This window comes from Cyprinus carpio, chromosome A15 (assembly GCF_018340385.1).
Source record: "Cyprinus carpio isolate SPL01 chromosome A15, ASM1834038v1, whole genome shotgun sequence".
NCBI classification, from domain to species: Eukaryota; Metazoa; Chordata; class Actinopteri; order Cypriniformes; family Cyprinidae; genus Cyprinus; species Cyprinus carpio.
This window is the reverse complement of record NC_056586.1, coordinates 26674762-26693874: the sequence shown is the minus strand read 5'-3', so window position 1 is coordinate 26693874 and position 19113 is coordinate 26674762. Positions and strand designations below refer to the sequence as shown.

The 19113-nt window shown below is 37.7% G+C and overlaps 1 long non-coding RNA gene across 1 annotated transcript in view; it reads right to left on the bottom strand.

Annotated features, from left to right (window-relative positions):
• Positions 1-10426: 10426 nt before the first annotated feature.
• Positions 10427-19113, bottom strand: part of LOC109104138 — an 83372-nt gene continuing 74685 nt past the window's right edge. The window contains exon 3 of the long non-coding RNA XR_006161820.1: positions 10427-11146. This is a non-coding gene — a long non-coding RNA (uncharacterized LOC109104138). The remainder of the gene's footprint in view (positions 11147-19113) is intronic.

Here is a 19113-nt window from a genome sequence, read left to right as displayed (position 1 = left end):
AGGAGGGACAGTGATCTCAGAATGGGATGGTCTAGGCACAGCTGTGGGATGGTTTAAACCAAGCTACCGGAAACAAATGTCAGTGCATACAAATATATACAATTATGACTTGAATGATTAATCATTCATGAAAGCCAAAGGGTGACAATGATAATGGTGAATGTAAAAACATATATAGACCTATAATATGATAAAAGGAATCAAGGATGAATAATAAAATTATATAAACTTCAAGTGCCAAAGTGAACTCTGCACAAATGCTTGGTTAAAGCAACAAATCATTGTCTTATTCACAAGAACAAGACAAACAGGTTTAGCATAACCACAAAACACATTAAGGAAGCAAGTAATCTACAATGTACCTCAAAGGTGGTGCTTCAAAATCACCTTAAAACCACTGCTTGCACCAAGAAGACTTTAAAATACATTTCTACAGGGTTCCACACTTCCTAACCAAAGATTTACATGACTTTTCCAGCCAAAACCAAAGGGAGGGGTGCGTTTTTTTTTAATGATGATTGATGTAGTAAAAATTACATAAGCTTTGATTTTGCATATAATCACTGGAGCAACACTGACAGGAGAGCGTCATAAAGAAAGACAAACCCGTTTTCGTGGATCACTTGTCCTGTGCAAAAACTTTAAAAAGTAATTAAAATTGGCTAGCTGTTCCTCAATGACAGATTTTAAATACCATGGCAAATAAAAATTACGCCTCAAGCACAGTTATAGGATACTTAGTCTAATGCTCTCACATGCTTCACTAAAGTCTGTGGAAACATCGTGATCTTAAAGCAAAGTAAACGTTATGATTCTTAAGCAAGCATGCCGAGATAATGCCTTTCAGTTACATTAGCAGAGCATGATAAATGTGAGGATACAGTACACAAAAATAACTTCGTGATAACCTCGTCAAGCAGGCAAGGAGCGTTTGAAAATGATACAGTTAAGACACACAAAACACAGTGACAGTAACAGGTACGGAAATAGGCTATATTCGCAAATTTTCACCACAGTATCGGAAGACTCGCCAATGCCAAGAGTTCACTCCATCGCACTGGATCCACAACGCAAGTTTTCAATTATTTATTTATTTATTTAATTAAAAAAAACTGTGCTCAAAGTCCTCATTCAAAGATCATTCAAAATGTACGTACCTGTGCAAACGTGTATAACTGCGATAAAAAGCACGAATCCAATAACTCTCCCCGTCATTGTTCAAATATTCGCGTTTAGAGCTGTGTAATCCGCAAAAATAATAATAAATCAGATTTTTGTGTGTTTTTGATCCTTCATAATATCCAAAACCAATATATGTTCTCCAAATTTGCAGATTTTATCTTGCTTTAAAGGTCTCCGTTAATCTGATAGTAATCCAGTTTATTTGTATTCAAACACACACTCCATGAGTCCAAAATGAATGAAAAGCTCAAAATTAATCAGAAAAAAAGTTTAAATAAACCGTTCAATGTTTTGAAATGACCTCCAAGGAATAATAATTCTGCAAGCGCAGAGTTGTTCACTTTGTATCCGCTGATCGCATCCCAAAAGATCCCACAGAAAGCCAATGAAAAGAAACGAACTCGAACTCTTTTCCAAAGTTTTAAAGGTAATAAGGTCCCCAGCCTAGAAAAGCGACCAGTGTCACATCGTTCAGAAACAACGTGAATAAGTCATTTCGAACTCAGAAACTTGAGTTTCCATTGGAACAGCAGAAGCTGATGCTGAAGAATTTGCTGACTGAAGTCCATTGGATATATATCACTTCCACTTTTCCATTGCTTTGTAAATTCAAATGTAATTCCAATATTTCCTCCTATTGTTTTTTCCTCTTCTTTCAGTTTTTCCCCTCAGTGTTTCAATATTAGGATCTATGCATTAAGGTCCCCCGTCACGCTCGGGCTGAGGGGATTTGAAACAACGGTACTTCATTCAAACGGCATGAATAGTAAACGGCATGGTATGTCCCACGCTCCCCCTCCGTGGACTGAAGGATGGATTGTTCCTAGGGAGAATTTACTTCAGTGTTGCCAGTTCCGCTTATACGCGACTTTAAGCTGATTTAATTTTTCACAGTCTTTTAATAAAACGAGTGCACATCGCATTTCTCAAATGTGTAAAACGACTAAGAATTAGTAACTAATGGTAACTTGTATTTGTTTGGTGAAAAATGGAGGGGGGGGGGGGGGGGGTGGGGGGTCACAATTCAATTAAACACGTAAAAAAAAATAGCTATCTAATAGAATTTTTACAACCTTACAAAATAGTAAAAACAAATCACTGATTCAAACTTAAAAAAAAAAATAATAATAATAATAATAAAGGAGAATGACCCTTCTTATTTCCATATTAATTACATACATTAGCCATGTGAGCTATTTTAATTATTTTTGTAAAATGATATATATTATTGAAAAGACACTTTCTTTCAAGGTGCACTTCAACATAATATAGACTGAAAATGTATGCAAGTTTGAATGAAATTAATTAAATCGAGTATTTATACTGTTACAGTTTTCTAGTGAGATCTGGCAACACTTATTAACCTCTTCAGCGCGGCTTCGCCTGTGAAAGAAACGGTTTCCTCAAGGCAAGAGTATGTTTGATCAAACTTTAATAATTTTACATTTTAAAAGACATTCCCCGCTTCGGTGATACGGAATAATTTGCTCTTAATTATTTTAAAAGGCGACTCGTTTACGTGGATTTACGGAGTAGTTTATTTGCATATCTTTTGGAAAGGTGGATTCAAATTGGTTCGTGTGTGTGTTTCTCTTTATTTGCAAAACTGAATTTGTTGAACTCATATGCCTCTATTACGGCTGTGGTTTATACACTTTTGTGTTTTACTTAAGAAAGATCTTTCGAAGCAGTGGCTGTACAGGGATGTGCGATTCTCTACATTCTGCCGACAGGCGCGCCATCCGTGACCCAACACCGCCCTCTGCTGGTCTACACTGCAGCCAATCTCAGAGAGATTTTAGAATATGAAAATATACAGTTATAGGAGCATAAAAAAGACGTACTTTTTGGACTTTACAATTGCATACCTTAAATCTAAAAGTCAATTATAATTATAATTAATGTCCATTTGCATATATGTCCAAAAACCTTTTTTAGTAGGGTTCCATCCTCGTCTTCCTTCACTGGCCCTCTTAAACTCAACACAAAGCTGTTGCACACACATGCATTTCTCATCAAAATTAAATGTAAAAAAAATAATCCACCATAACCAATATACTAACAGACAAAATGCAATTTTGAGTAAAAAGCACAACCTCTTGCAAAGCTCTGAGCCACAATATATTCAAGCAAGGAGCTAAGGCTAAATCCTAAAACTGCCCCTGAGCTTTTACCTTTTTTTAATATAAAAGAAAAGTAAAAAGCAGACAGGACTGTGAATAATTATCTTATTTGCAACTTAATACAAATGTAAATATATAGTGTAGTAGTACCAGTGAAAATTTTGGATATATATCTACTACTGAGTAGTTTCCACATTTTAGAATAATTTTTAAAACTATGAAATAACACAAATGCCATGGGAATTATGCAGTGACAAAAAAATAAAATTTATTTTAGATTCTTCACCATAAATACACTCTCTGTTCCAAGTTATCCATTTAAAATGCATTGAAGTCTTTTGATTCAAAGGTTTTAATTCACAAATAAAGATATTAACATTTGAACATCTGAAACAAATTCTGTGCAGTGTCCAATCTTTCCACTGGTAGTATGCCAAATAAAACCCCCACATTAACCCAAAAACACTATGCAGGCATAGCCCTAAACTACAAAACAACCGTTCATTCACATCAAGCTAAAGTCTGAAAATCTGAGCCAAATATCCATCCTTCACCTGTCCTCTAAGAACACAGAAGGACAGCCAAACTACAATTCTCCTGTTCCTCTACATCAAACCTCCTGTGTAGCATTTCCAGAACCCTCAAAAACAAACAAACAAAAACTAAACTAAAAAAAAAAAAAAAAAAAAAACTGAGGTCATTGATTTACACATTGTTCCTTTGAGTGCTAAACCCTCATCAAGAGCTCAACATTTCTGAGCAGCATGAAACAGCTTGTACAGCGTCTTTGAATCAGCATACAAACTCATAAAACTCCAGGCATAATTCAGTTCTAATCTAAACCTCATGTCAGACACGGTAATGTATTGTGAACTTACTCTGGAAGACCTGGTAGCATTTATGCGCCTTGCTGTTGTGATGACGAGGAGTCGTGGTGGGGTGATTGGTTGGTTGCTAGCTTGCTTGTTGGTGGTTGCTCCAAAGGTTTGATGGGTCCCTGAGGCTTGCATGACGAGGGACTCCTGGAGTTCCTCCATGTTGGATGCTCATCATGACAAACATTACCAAAACAGAAACAACCAGAGTGATGGCCTCCATGGTGGAAGCTTTCTGAACTTATTAAATTATCTTTAAATTTGCTAAATGATTCTGCTAAATGAATATCTACTTTAACACACCAACTTTTCTTCATCAGATGACCTTCTGGGATCCAAGGGTTATTCAAAAAAACAATCCATTACGTATTATAACTCCAAACACACTTTAAAAGACCAGTTTTTAATCCCAGTCTTCCCAAAAACCAACTGAAACCTCCTCATTCCCTGTCATAGATGCTTTATTTCTTATCTCACAACTTATTTAATGAGCCAGGTGCAAACAGAGACATGATAGACACTACTATATGGTCCGCAGGGGCCACTCCCCTTTTTTGGATTTCAATATCTTACACATAATAACCTTTATCCTGTTTGCTCTGTAATTCTCCATTTGATATTCAAACAGTTCTCTCTATTTTTGTGATGCTTCTGTGTGGGTAAGAAAAAGAGGGGTCCCTTTTGGACTCCATGCTGGGGCGTCTCTTTCAGTGTGGGCGGACCCCCCTCATCAACCCTGGGATGTATCGGTATGAGGGCGAGGGTTTGACACACGCAGTGAGTGAGAGAGAAACACATTCGCTTTCCCCCTGACAAAGACTATTTTACGCCTCCTTTTCAAGAAGCATCACCTAACAAAACAGCACAGGCTAAAACAAAAACATTCTCCAAGAACAATACTCCCCACAGAGAGAAGAAATCCCGCTTTCCAAACATGAAAGAGGAAAATGTCACATTTTTATCTCATCGGGGGGTAGCAGTGCATCTTGGGATTTCATTCAGGAAAGCTTGGGCAAGATTTGAGGGGTGGTTTGCATATTTGTTTGTTAACACTGCATTAACCAGCTGAAACCTTTTAAAATAACTAATTTAGTAATGTATTTAATTAGATAATGCAAGTTCATTTATAGTGTGAGGAAGACTGTAGTAAATTGTCTGTTGGGTGTTAGTGCTGCCCTATTCGAATATTATCCTCTACCAGTCCTGCCAAAAATGTTCAGATGTTGTCCTTGAGAGCAAAATCATGTTTATTTACTGACAGACTTCATTTAAAATTCAATATACAATGCTGATGTATCCTTTCCACTCCAGGTGCTGAAAACAGAAAAGATGCTCGAAAGAACGGAATTGAATTTCTTACCTAATTTTCTATTCTAACACATTGTGAGATGATTGTGGTCGAAGTCTTTAGAGAAAATGTTTTTCTAATCCCATAAAAAGCTCTTACGGTGACTCTTTTTTTCCTCATAAAAGAGGTGACATAGGAAGAAAAAAAAGATAATCTCGGGGGATCATCCAAAAAATTTGTCAGGAAGACACAAATCATCTGCAGTGTCACCATGTTAACCAAGCTATAATGAAAGACAGCAAATCATCTGAGTGAAGTACAGGAATGCAGATCACAAAGTAGTCTGTCTGCCATAATGCATACAGAGCAGCTCCATACAGGCACTGACAAATCTGTTCAGACCTCAGATGAGGAGTGAATCTTGTGAGGACGTTGCTGAGCTTCTGCCCTTAGACCTCTGACACATGGCCTCACCGGCTGGGAAACACAGTGGGGCACTAAGTGCTACCCTGTCATTACCTGAGATTCCTCCAAGCAGAAAACTTCCGTAACTTGTCAGCCTGGCTAAGAAACAACCAAGCTATGTTCAGGCAATCTCTTAGGACATCTTCAGTGCAAGTGTTGTCACTGGGAAAGAATGCCTTGCGGAGGGGGCCATCTGGGCTGCAACCAGATCAAAAACATCAACAGAAAAAAAGTTTTAAACAACAAGAAAATTCTTTTAATCAATATGGAAATCTTTTATTAAAGGACAAAAAAAAGTTATAGAAAGGTGAGGCACAACAGAGCTACACATTTCTTGGGCAAACAATAAAATGCAAAAATACATCTGACAGGAACGCGCACAAAGAATAAAGGACTAGAATTGCACAAAAACAGCATAAAAGGACATTCTCTTCATTGATTACAAACCCTGTGTTGTGTTTTCAGACATGGGGGTGGATGAGTTGGGGGGCGCATTCATTCAGAGAGGCCCTCCATGTAGAACCCTGCCACAACTAACATAAAAAAAATTACGGCAAAAGAACACAAGAGCTTTGCATTATGCCGCAATTGGGAGACACAAAAGCTTGGCTAGTGGGTAAACAGGCTGTTGCATTTCTGCTCACCTGTGTGGGCTGAATCCCCTTTACCACCCAGTATCTTTTCAAGAGACAGTGACTAGCAATTGACTGGGTGAGACTGAGGCATGAGAGTGGTGAAGATCGCAATTAGAAATCCACAACAATATGAATTTGTGTCTCACTTGTGTATTGGTGAAACAACCAGATTGAACTGGTTACGTGGTTTAACATATGCTGACATTAAGACTACCTCCACGACATCTAATTTGCACAATGCCATGCATGAGTACACCAGGAGTAACAGGCCGACAGGATCCAGATACATTAACAAAGAAACAATGGTGTTTCAAATGACTATGGGACTTTTCAGCTTCTCCCAATCTCTAACTACCCTCATCAGAAAGAACCATGTCCCCCTGCTCTCCCCATATCCTTTATACAGACTGGCAAGAACAAGATGCATTGTGTTTTCATGCTTAATTGGCTTAATTGGTTTAGTGGTTGGAGAGGCTTAAATGAAAGGAGAAGCTGTCTAAGAGAAACTGAGCCAAGTAGTGCCTTTGTCTTTGGCTTCCATGTGCCCTCCCCACCTTCACAACAGGGGATTCGACCAGTTGGTGCCTCGCAAGCTGTTGGACAAGACCCTCACCAGCAGTCCTGCTGAATTATTAACGCAGCCCTGCAGAGCAGGAGTGGGAACAAATATGGGGAACTTTAAACTACACTGCAGCAAGGACAACTGGATATTCCTCAATCAAAGCTTATGTATCCAAAGTAATGATTAAAACATGACTATGCATAAAGAACAAGTGGCACTTTTGCTGATAGTTCCCATATTACCCTTGATACAAAAACAGGGTCTTACAGCACCAACAAAAAAAGTGGAATAAACTGCCAATCTTTGGGTCAAAAGCAAGAATGTCATCACACCTCAACGCATAAGAGCTGTGCATCTATAATTTGGTTGGCCTTTGCAAAGGTGTGATGCTCGACAGTTGCCTCCACCCATTTTTCAGCTTGTAAAAACCCAAATGCAGCATTTAATTCAGCACCAGAAAATTGAGTCTCAAATGGAGTCTTAAATTTTCATTCTAACAGAGTGGAGCTAGTATGGCTTTTGACTGGTTAGAATGACACAACTGGAGAAACTAATATATTGAAATCCCCGCATTTCAATTTGATTTGATTTATTCAGGAATGCACACGGTGCTTCATTCTGATTTATGGAGAAACTGACATATTCTTGAGCATTTACTTTCCAAATCACATTGGCGTAAAAAAAACATCTGCTACTGCATGTGTGAATTCATATATTTCTCTGAAGTGGATTTAGCTGCACCACAAACGGGTGGATTTACAATATGTTTGACATGGTCTAACACCTGGAACTCACATGTGAGATGGATCTCTGCAGTAATGGCCAAAAAAGTTACTTTTCATCTCACTCTCCTTCCCACATGCTCCAAAATTCAACCTCCCAAACTTCTTACATTCCCTCTCTCACGTCCTCTGTATTTTAAAAGTATGTCCTTCCACCGAAAGAAACACAGCAAGGGTTCTTTCTGTCTCCCTGCTGCCGTCAGCTGCCAAAACATGCAGGTTGAAGTGATGAGCACTATAAATATGATGTACAGCTTATGTGGTGCCACTGACCTCACAACACATGCCGAAGGATTGCGGGGGAGCAGGTGCCATGCAGATTTATGACACTCAGCATGAACTTTCACCCTCTGTGTACTCTCATGCCCTACCGAGCAGAGAGTCCAGCTTTTAATGACTGAACACATTCACTCCTCCATGACAAAACAGCATGTGGGAGAAATACAGTGTAAATGTAAAATGTGCAATTGTTTGGATGCACTTTCATAACTTTGCCTGTGGCAACTGGCACTGCTGAAAGTTCCCCAGCCACCCCCTTGTTTGGGAAGTTTTGGAGAGTTTTAAAGTACTGTTGTTAAGTTATTCAAGGATTTTGGGGGTTGATTTTCTGCCGTATTCAAATTAATTAATTTTTCTAAGCTACATCTCAGTATTTCTGAATATGCTGGTTTGGAACCAGCACAAGGTTTTTTTGTTTGTTTTTTTGTTTTTTTCAAATCTGCCAATCGTGTACAAACTCATTTGACAGTCATGAGGGGACCATATGGACCTCCAGACTCAACACAGAAAGGGGGTCGTTGAACTGTCTTTTTCCCTCTCGTCTTTTTTTTTTTTTCCTCAAGCTCAAAAATGACTACTCCTTTGGAATTTTGAAAGCCATTTAATTTTGTGTACCAAATGGCGCTTATCTAGTACTTGGCAACGACGAGAAAACTTTGTATTCCTTTACCCATACTAATGTAAGCTGCAATAATAAACAAATTTAAATTCTTTATCCCGTGCCAAGCAGACGTGTTGCAGAATAATGAGAACCTCAACACCACCAGCTTCTTATCTCCAACTAGTCCGCTCCTTTCATTCTCCACAGCACTCCAGTCACTCTTGACAGAATTAGCCTGGTTCAGCATTGAGAGTTTAGCCTGATGGCCCTGTTTCCTGGGACACCGGGCGAGTTAAGCTCCAGGATTTGTGATGAAAAGAGATTGGATGGGGAAAAATGAATATAAGAAGAGCCCACATCCTCTCCTCTTGTGGAGAAAACCCTCTGGTTGACTGTGGTGGAGGTAATTACATCTCAAGTGGGATCGGACCTAAAGGAGGGACCCGCATTTGCCATGTTTTCCACCGTAGGGAGAAGCAAACGCTTTGTGAGGAATATGCTTTGTGGATAAGCTCCATTGTAAGAGTGCTTGTGTTCCCCAAAGGGTGGAAAAATTTAACCCTGAACGTGTGGGAGATTTGCATTTGCACACCCTTGAGGCAGAAGCCATGTCCCTAATAATACAAGGCATTAGGAAGGCAGTCATACTAATGATTGTGGAGGCTTCAAGGTCAGGACTCTAAGGTCTGAGCAGGACCCCGTAATGAGGATGCACAGCAGACAGGGCTAATTCAGTCTCAGACTGTCATGCCCAGACAACCAGGTGCATTTGGAACCACCACAGACAAGTATTACACAGCATGACAGTATGTGCAGCATTGTTGCATCAAGATGCATGAAGACTACATATCACGAACAGATTAAATACTTTATCATACCACCCAATACATTGACTTTCATTCTATTTCAATGATTCAAGCTTCAGTAAGGTTAAGAGGTATGGAAAGCTTTCATGGCATGCATGTGAAATGTCAAAGTTGTTTGGACAAACATTTTCCTGCATTCTCTGTTCCAAAAAGTTGGAATAAACAGCCTGTCAGTGCTCTCACACGAGATTTGTTTGCCTTCACAAATAGTTAGTTTATTTGATGCTCAAACACAAACATCTTTGATGCTCATTTTTGAAGCTGAGGGGTTTTGAGACAAAAATACATGGCCATTCTTTGCACAAAAGTAGTCTACAAAGATTACAGTTCTGTTGGAAAGCCTATTCAATTGCCTTGTTTCATACTACTCACACTAGCTGAAATGGAACATCCTAAGTGACTGATCTGGAACATTCCACATACACAGAAATGTGATGCACAATTGATTTTAAAACAGGAGATAAAAGAGAAGGGGTACAGTACTTTAACATATCGCAAATAAATATATAGATATATAGCGTAAATGTATAGCAGATATACTATCATTGGTCCAGTATTGAACATTACATAGGTAATCAACATTTTCCATCTGACACATCAAGTTTGGGGTCAGTAATTTTTTCCTCCCCACCAAAGATGCATTAAATTGATCAAAAGAATTGTGGAAAAAATCCAAAAATATTATGGTTTCCACAAAAATATAAAGCACAACTGTTTTCAACATTGATAATAATAAGAAATGTTATTAGGTCAGAATGTTAGCAAGCTTTCTCCAAACATAACACCACACACACTGCAGGAGATTCTCTGCTCTGGCCCCCAGGGCCCCTAGAAGGTGAACTCTATTTCCACTTAAGCAAAAAGGGTCAGGGATCTTCTCTAACCGATTGACTCATCTCATCTGAGTGCATTTAATCTGGAAATTGAGGTTCTGGCTGACTCTACACCTTTGTGTTATAAGCATCAGAACGTTCCAGGCTTGTCTCCCGAAAATAACATAGAAAGGGTGTCCAATTTCCACAGCTTGACTTAAGTAACATTTGTAAAGAATATAAACAGATTATAAATGGGAAAATGTCTCTCAATACAGATGCACCGACAGACTTAAGGTGAAGGTTGTGCAAAGTTCATGGAAACCCAAGCGGTATAAGAGACTCTACACAAGAACCTGCAATGATTGGGTCAGAAACGGATCATATCTACATAAAAACGTCATGTTTTCACCAGGCAACCCCTCATTTATCTTACAAAAATGTCAAAAGTTCATGGAAGTATCCTACAATAGAGCAAATATGTTATAAAGTAATAAATAAATTATGTAAAGTAAATAAGATATTTGAGAAAAGCTCTTCCATGGTAAACACAAAGCAGTATTTTTAGGTAAGAAACAAGAAGCAGTACCTGTATAGCCCAGAGAGTTGTCGTCATCGTGTTCTGCAGTGGGGGCCTCTGTGGCCCTATTGCTAGTCCCCTCCTGAGTCCCCGTGTCTGTTGAAAGTAACACAGACTCTGAGACCTCGAGCAAAGAATATTGGGCCAACGGCAACATGGTAGCGCCCCAATATCCCTGATACCAACAAATGAGGAGCACTAGGCTCTGCAGACTGCGACTTTTGAAAGGTCTGCAATTGCAACTTCCAAACTGCATTATCATGTCAAGAAAGCACTTCAAACTTCAAGCTCCGAGGTGTAAATCAATTATTAGCCATTATTCCATTGGAGAATCCCAAGAGCGTAAGTCCTATATATGGCGTTTTCCTTCTCTTCACAGGCCTAAAGAGGTGCAGTTAGCCCTGATCATCTATGTGTATGTCTGAGGAGTGACAATGTGTGCCCTCTTGCAGTGCATGGGCAGAAGTAGGTTGACCCAAGTGCAAACACACACAAAGTCACTGATACAGACCCTATTTAGCTCTACATACAGTCATTGACTAAACTTATTCCCCAATCAGCGCATGTCGCTTTTCTGGAAGACGGACTGACAGCCCTCCTCTACGCCTGGTTTAGAAAGGGAGGACCGGACAGGGGGTGTGGCAGATGCCCCCCATCATGGTGAAGTGTGGGATAAATCAGACTGGAGCCATGCCCACTTCCATTGTTGGGCACTGACAGGGGGTTAATTTGGGATGAGGGGAGGTGAAGGGGCCTGTTTAATATAAAGGGGCTCAGAATGGGCCAGATGACTGGGAAGCATCCTGTCAGGACCGTGAATGAAGATTGACATCATTTACCGAGAATAAAAGGCAGACAGGCAAAACAAAAGGAAGTCATTGGAGAGCACTTAGAGCTTGGGGAAGTGTGACCACTGTCGCTAGAGCTCTCTAACAAACAGTGCTACTGTTTCAACATTTAAAAGTAATAATTGAGTGCTTGAATGATTTTAGGTAGAATTCAAATGCCTGTTTTATGTCTTGGGCCACACTAGCTAGCACTTCTGTTGATGCATTTAGTGAAATGCCACTTTTAGCCTGCGTTATGCTGAGATGGCAGTATCTCAACAAACACCTCGTTGAGTACATTCACAGAATCTCAAGGTCGTGACCATCATGAGACTTTTGGCTAGCTTGTGTTGGAAGCATTCAAGCAGTCAAAATACATGTTTGCACATTTTTAATATTTGTACACTTTTACAAATTTTAAAGGACACGTTATGAACATTTAACGGCAAGCATGCAAACACATAGAACTCACACATTTACTTGAGTCTGTCTGTTTGTGTATAGACACCATATTGACTTCACCATACTATTAGCTCTTCTGTTCAAATCCAAGAACCTGAGTTCTTTGTGATGCAAATTACTCAATAAATAAATTTTTAATACCAGGCTTACAAGCACAGACATATTTACAGCTTTTAATCAATTAATCTGTACATGCTTGACAAACATAAAACTTAGCTCTACACAATTTGCTCAACCCACGGAATTCTGGAATAGCCAACATTCACAAAATTCTACACGGCATCTACATATAAATTTAGCTTAAAATTTACATTTGCACATCAAATATTTGGAATAATCTGCATACAACCTCAAAAATAAAACTAGAAAGCTTAAATATATTTATAAAAAGTATAACTTCTGTATATCCCCAATGGGAATCAATGTAGACAAGGAAATCTTGAATATTCTAGCTCCAAATCTGGACTGACCACTGACTGCAGAATATGGATTTATGGTGGGTTTAGAAAGAACACTTCACAACTCATTAACAGGTGGTGTGCCCAGATGCCCTGGAGGACACACAAACAAAAACCTGGTGCTCCCTCAGATTCAAATGGCCCTGATCCACACAAACCAATCCAAAACGCCCTTCCTCCCCTGATGGCTAATTAAAACAAACCTTATGCGGCTAGCTGACATGTCCACATGGGCACATTGTAAGGATGTTCCCCATGCACCCCAATGCTCCGGCTGCCCACTTATTTTCAGACACACACCCTGCTTTCTCGTTTTCTTGCTTTATTGATTTAAGGAGAAGGTGATGTACTAGTTCAATAACAGTGGGCCCAGACATAAACACAACAACAGCAATTGGATTCGTTTATCTCAATGGTTATAAAAATCAAGGCCATTTGTTGAGTCCGCCATCACTCGGTTAATTATTTTTGGAGGCAGGAGAGGGCAGGGGAAATATAAAGAAAATGAATCACCTTATTAATCAGTACTCTTTTTTGATAGCAATTTCTAATTTTTAGTTCAGCTTAAAGGCCCTGACTTATGAAAGGGGTTTAATTAAGTCACATGAACGAACTTAGCTGGACACAAATGAACACGTGCGGAGAGAAAGAACTATATGAACAGTGCAACCAGACTGCAAATTACCCATGATTATGTTGAAAGATTGTGTGGAAGGACACAGCTGCTGATCTGCAGGAAAGAGGAAGAGAACACACTTTCTCTTAGAAACCACACATACAAAGAACATACTACTTCTGATTACGAATAGATCCAAAATGTACCTACTCTGTTGAAAATACCTTGGATCAAGTTGCAAACGTTTTTAAATGACGTTAAGCCCATAAATTAATAATACTGCTTGATACCTGCAGCAATAATCATATTAACCAGCTTGCGCCAGCAAAAATCCAACAGTGCTAAAATCAGTAAAAATCTATAATTATACAGTTATCTCCTGCAAACTACTCTTATCTGTAGATTTTTCTCTAAGAAAGGGAGAACCAGACCATCTAGATATTAATAAAGTTAAGGCCATAGACATATCTATAGTGCTCTTGAGGTTGTTAGTACTGGCCCACATTTCATTGCTCTTTTAAAACTTATGAAACTTAAGTTCAATGAAAGTCTCAAATGTCTCAGATGTTTCTCCTAATGCACCTTAGGAGAAATATAAATAGAAACAAATGAAACAATTGACATACAATAACAGTATATTGTAGAGCTGTATGACTAATTAAAAAAAAAAGCATGAATCTGAGGGAGGAAAAAGCAAAAGGAAGGAATCTTAGGTTAGAAGTTTTAATTTGTTCTCCAATTATTCACATTATTGTATAAGAAAAAAAGATATTAAAGAGATCTCAGGAAACTGATGAAAAATTCATTTTCATTTCATTTCATTTTTATTTCATACTGTGCTATCATGACAAATCTTTCTCTGTAAAGAAATAAAATAAGAAGCAGCAACCTAAAGCAAGAAGTGTGTTCTCCAATTAATCTTATTGCTGTATAAGAGAAATATATGAGATATTAAAAGACATCTAATTTGTAATTTTTCAGTCTTTTTATGACATAAAAAATGTGCTTATATTATCACTCAAACAACAACCAATTTCAATAAGAAGGGATTAAAAAAAAATGTGAAAGTAAAAATAATAATTAAAGAAACAAAAAAATAACATTTAATATTGCTTGATACCTTTAATATTGATTGCTTCTTTTTGGTTTAAAAAGTTAAATTAATTAAAGTCAAACTAATTTGAATAAAAAGTAATTTAACTGCAATACCCACTTGAATCAGTCTTCCAGCTGAGTGTCGTAAATGCCAAGTACATTATTCAAATGTTCAATGGCAGTCAATGACATTCACTCACCATTAGGTTTAATGCAAAGTTAAAACTGTTCATCTGATAATAAAGCAATATGACTTACTTTAAAAAATAAAGCAAGACAGACTATCTTTAATGGGCTTCACAACCTCATTTATTTTGAGAGATTTGGTTGAATGTATGATTATGCACGCACTTGTTCACATACTGCCAAGATTGCAAACGTCAAACAAACAAGTCCAATCATCTGCTGACCAACTGACCTGAAACACATCCAACAACCATTGTCCAAAAACATCAGGAATTCTACAAGGAGAACATCTGAATAGCACCGGTGCGAATGCTTGTGGCTCACTGAGTCACCGCGGTCATAGCGCGTTCAAGTGCTCTAGGAATAATCCTATCAATCTACGTCAAAATTGTGGCAGGCCTGTGAAAGCCAAAACAGCTGGCGAGGTCTCACGCAGCTAAACAGAGCACATGATGGGGCATCGCTCAGGCCACGGAGGTTAAAGCGCTCAGAGCAATAAGCTCTTCTGTGGCGAGTAAATGAAAGCCACTTCAGGGTCTGAAGACCGTGGTGAAAGGGCACAGCTGTTGATCGCAGCGCTACAAAAGCCGAGTTACAGCCATGATTAATGATCGCCACAAGGACAAGCCACCTTCAGTCTGACAGACACACTTTGCAAGGTTTTACTTTGAACTCTTCTTCAAGTTTATGAGGACATTTTTGGTCTCTGAAGATAATGTGTACTTAGAAGCCATTTTGGAGTCACTAAAATGACACATTGAGCCTCATGTGGGCAGCTCAAGTTCAAATCAAGTTTTTGATACAAACCAATGACATCCTTTGTTGTTCTTTTGTAATATGAATAAAAGGTGACAAAAAGTGTAGAAGTTAAAAGTATATTTGAAATTTAAAAGTGTAACTTTGTGAACTTTCAATATTTTTTTATTTTATTTTAAGTTTTGCATTTACACTACTCTACATAAGTGTGGGGTCAGTAAGATTTTATTTTTTTAATAAATGAAAATTTTTCAGAAAGGAGACATTGATCAAAAGTGACTAAGACTTTTTACACTGTTACACTGTTATTTCTATTTCAAACAAACACTGTTCTTTTGAACTTTTGATTAATCAAAGACTTAAAAAAAAAAAACCATAAAAATATTAAGCCACACAACTGTTTGTATCTTTATAAAAATCAGAAATGTCTCTTGAGCAGCAAATCAGCATATTATAATGATTTCTGAAGGATCATGTGAGACTCAGGACCAGTAATGATGCTGAAAATTCAGCCTTGCATCACAGAAATAACTAACTAAAGTTATTTTAAATTTTAATAATATTTTGCAATATTACTTTTTTTTTTTATCAAATAGATACAACCTTGGTGAGTGCAAAGTTGTTCTTTCAATGTGTTAATAATTATTTGCTCCATAAAGAACACTTGTACAGAGATATTCATTCTGAAAACTAAGTCTGAGATCCAGGGTACATTCCCTTCAAGGTCACGGTTCTTTCAAAAACAATGTCTATTAGAAAAAGCCTTTCAACAGTACGAGCTTCCTTCAGCCTTGCAGCCACTGCCATCATTAGCAAAGTGCCAACATGACAACAGAAGGGGAATTCTTCTAGATTTATTAAGAGTGTGACAGAACCTCTGCTAATTCACCAGAGCTCCAGGCTTTGAAGCAGCATTATTCCACCGCATGTTCATGTCTGAACTGCATCAATCTTCAACCACTGCTACACTTTGTTGTGGGCAAAAGAGTCAAGGTTTCATTCTAAAAGAATCTCTACTTAATGATGATACATTCTTGGACTTATTTGCATGTGTGAGGGAGAAAGATGGCTTATACTGTCAGTACTAACCTCACTTACCCTGAAATGATTCATTAATTGTTACAGAGGCTTTCTGTGGCATTCTAACTGGAAAACAATACTGTATGTCCTTAACATCGGAGAGTAAATAGTTTAGAACTAAGCCAAACAATGAAATTCTCATGATTTACACAGGTAGAAAGTCATTTTTAATTAACAATCCCTTAAAAATCATGAGATTTGGAATATCATATTAAATATTTTCTTGGTATGTGCTTCATTTTTGTTTTGTGTGTGTGAGTGTGCTTGTGTGTTTTAAGCTCAAAAAGATAAATAACCTATGATGACATTTTCATTTTTTTGTATAAACAGTCAATTAATGATTTCAAATGATCACGTTATTGAAATAAAATGAATACTGAAATTCTTTAAATTATTCACTCAAATGAAAAATGAGATCTATCGGAGCAGATAATTTACACTTTAAGAATAATTAGAGTGTGATTTTTCAGCTGAAAGCTTTGGTCACAGTTCACCAGCCATCTGATCCAGAGTCAGGCAAGCTGAACAAACAGCAAGAGCCTATCTGCCTCTTCCAGGCTCACAAACAAACATTCACATCCGCACACTTTCATGCATGCATACATGCACAGACATGTGCAACTACTGTATATGCATTTCACTGACACCACAGTACAACAGCCGAATTTGCATCCCTTCTGAGAAAAGACCCAAACCAGCACCTTAAACGCTGCTCTGCTTTATCAACATACCAGGAAATAATGTCTCAAAGCTCAAGCTTTAAGCGAGGGCTCACAGATCTTGGCTGTAGGAGAATGACGCTGTTAAATGGAATTGCCATCTTTAACCTGAGGGGACTGTGGGACAGAGTGGGTGTAATTCCTACTGAAAGATTTACTCTCTAAAGAATTCACTGTATATCAACACTGTATAAATGCTTTATGCTCTGAGGCAGTGGATGATGGGAGGTGTTTGTGGGCGATCAGGGAAGCAGAGATTATGATTTATAAAACAAGTAAATGATATCAATTATGATTAACAATTTCATCAACATTTACAAGAGTAAAAATTATTGTTGCATATAACCTTTCAGTGACACAATAAAACTATCAAAAAGACAAACACAAGTGATGTGGATGTTCAGAACTTCTGAAGGAGTTTGAATTCTATGGAAATCTGAGGAGTATTTTGTGGGATTGCGGTTTACTCAAGTATTTAATATCCTATGATGATGTGATTTATTAAAGACCTTAAAGTGCATTTATAAGAGTTATGAATGATCTGTTTAAACCTGATGTTGCTGAAGCTACAACTTAGTACTTAACTGTTCATAATTAAGCTTAAAAATGAAACATGATGTTTGCATGCCAGGATGGTCTGTTGTTGTTTTTGTTGTTGTTTTTATTTTATTTTTTATTTTTTTCTCACTCTCTATATTATGTGAAAACTCTGGGAAAAGCTTTAAAATGCAAGCTTAAAAATATAAATGCAAATATAAAAATAAAATACAAATAATAAAAACATCAAACCCTAAAATATTAGTGCATATAGCTTTTCCGAGACGCAATAAAAACAAAATTCAAAATATTTAAAAACTGAACACTATTCTATGGAATAGAAGGAACTTTTGTGGGATTGCAGCCTACTCACAAGTATTTAATACCCCATAATGTGATTTATAGACTGAAAAGTGCATTTATAAGAGTTATGAATGATTTGCAGTTCCTGGATAAACCTGATATTGGTGAGGTTGTACTTGTACTGTCTATAATGCAGCCTGAAAAATTAAATATGAAGTTGACACGTCAGGCTGGATTAAAGTTATGCACTATTGTGCTTTTTCACTATCTGTCAAGACTCTGGGAAAATCTTTAAAATGCAAGCTTATTGTCTTGCAGAAAAAACAATGATGTATTTTCAAAAGCCTCTTTTGTCATTGCACTCTTTAAACCCATCACATAATCAAACCTGAACTTGTTTTTGCTCAAGTCTTTGCTGAAGGGACTGCTGACAGCATAATTACAGGTCATAAAACAAGTAGAAATATTTCATCAGAATGAGACACATCTCATTAGAAAACATTAGAAAAAAGCGTGTTTCCACCCGGCTGTCAGTTTTTTTTAGCTGACATACAGGATGCAATACGATGTGATGTGATCCTTCAGGTTATGGAGACCTCTTTTAACCTGTGTATATGATTACCAGACACACTTCTTCATATCCCTGGTTTCACACAATAACAGTATTATATGTCCTTGACAGTTCCAGTATGAGTTACAGTGTCATCGCAAACCAGATGTTAACTTCAGCCCTACTGTAATTCACCACTCACCCACAGACCTCACACAATTCACACAAAGTCCCTGTATCTCACTGGCTAACAGAAACTGCATAAATGAACTAATTATTTGTAATACTGTACATTTGAAAAAGCTAGAATGGGTTTAAAATCGCAATAAAAATCAGCAAGTCATCATTTTCTAATAACATTGTGTTTATGAATTTATAGCTGTCATTAAGTTATATTACAAATCCTTTATTCTAGTTTTTAGTAAACACAGCTCTCAAAACAAAATCTGGAAGCAGCAGTCATGGTCATGGTGG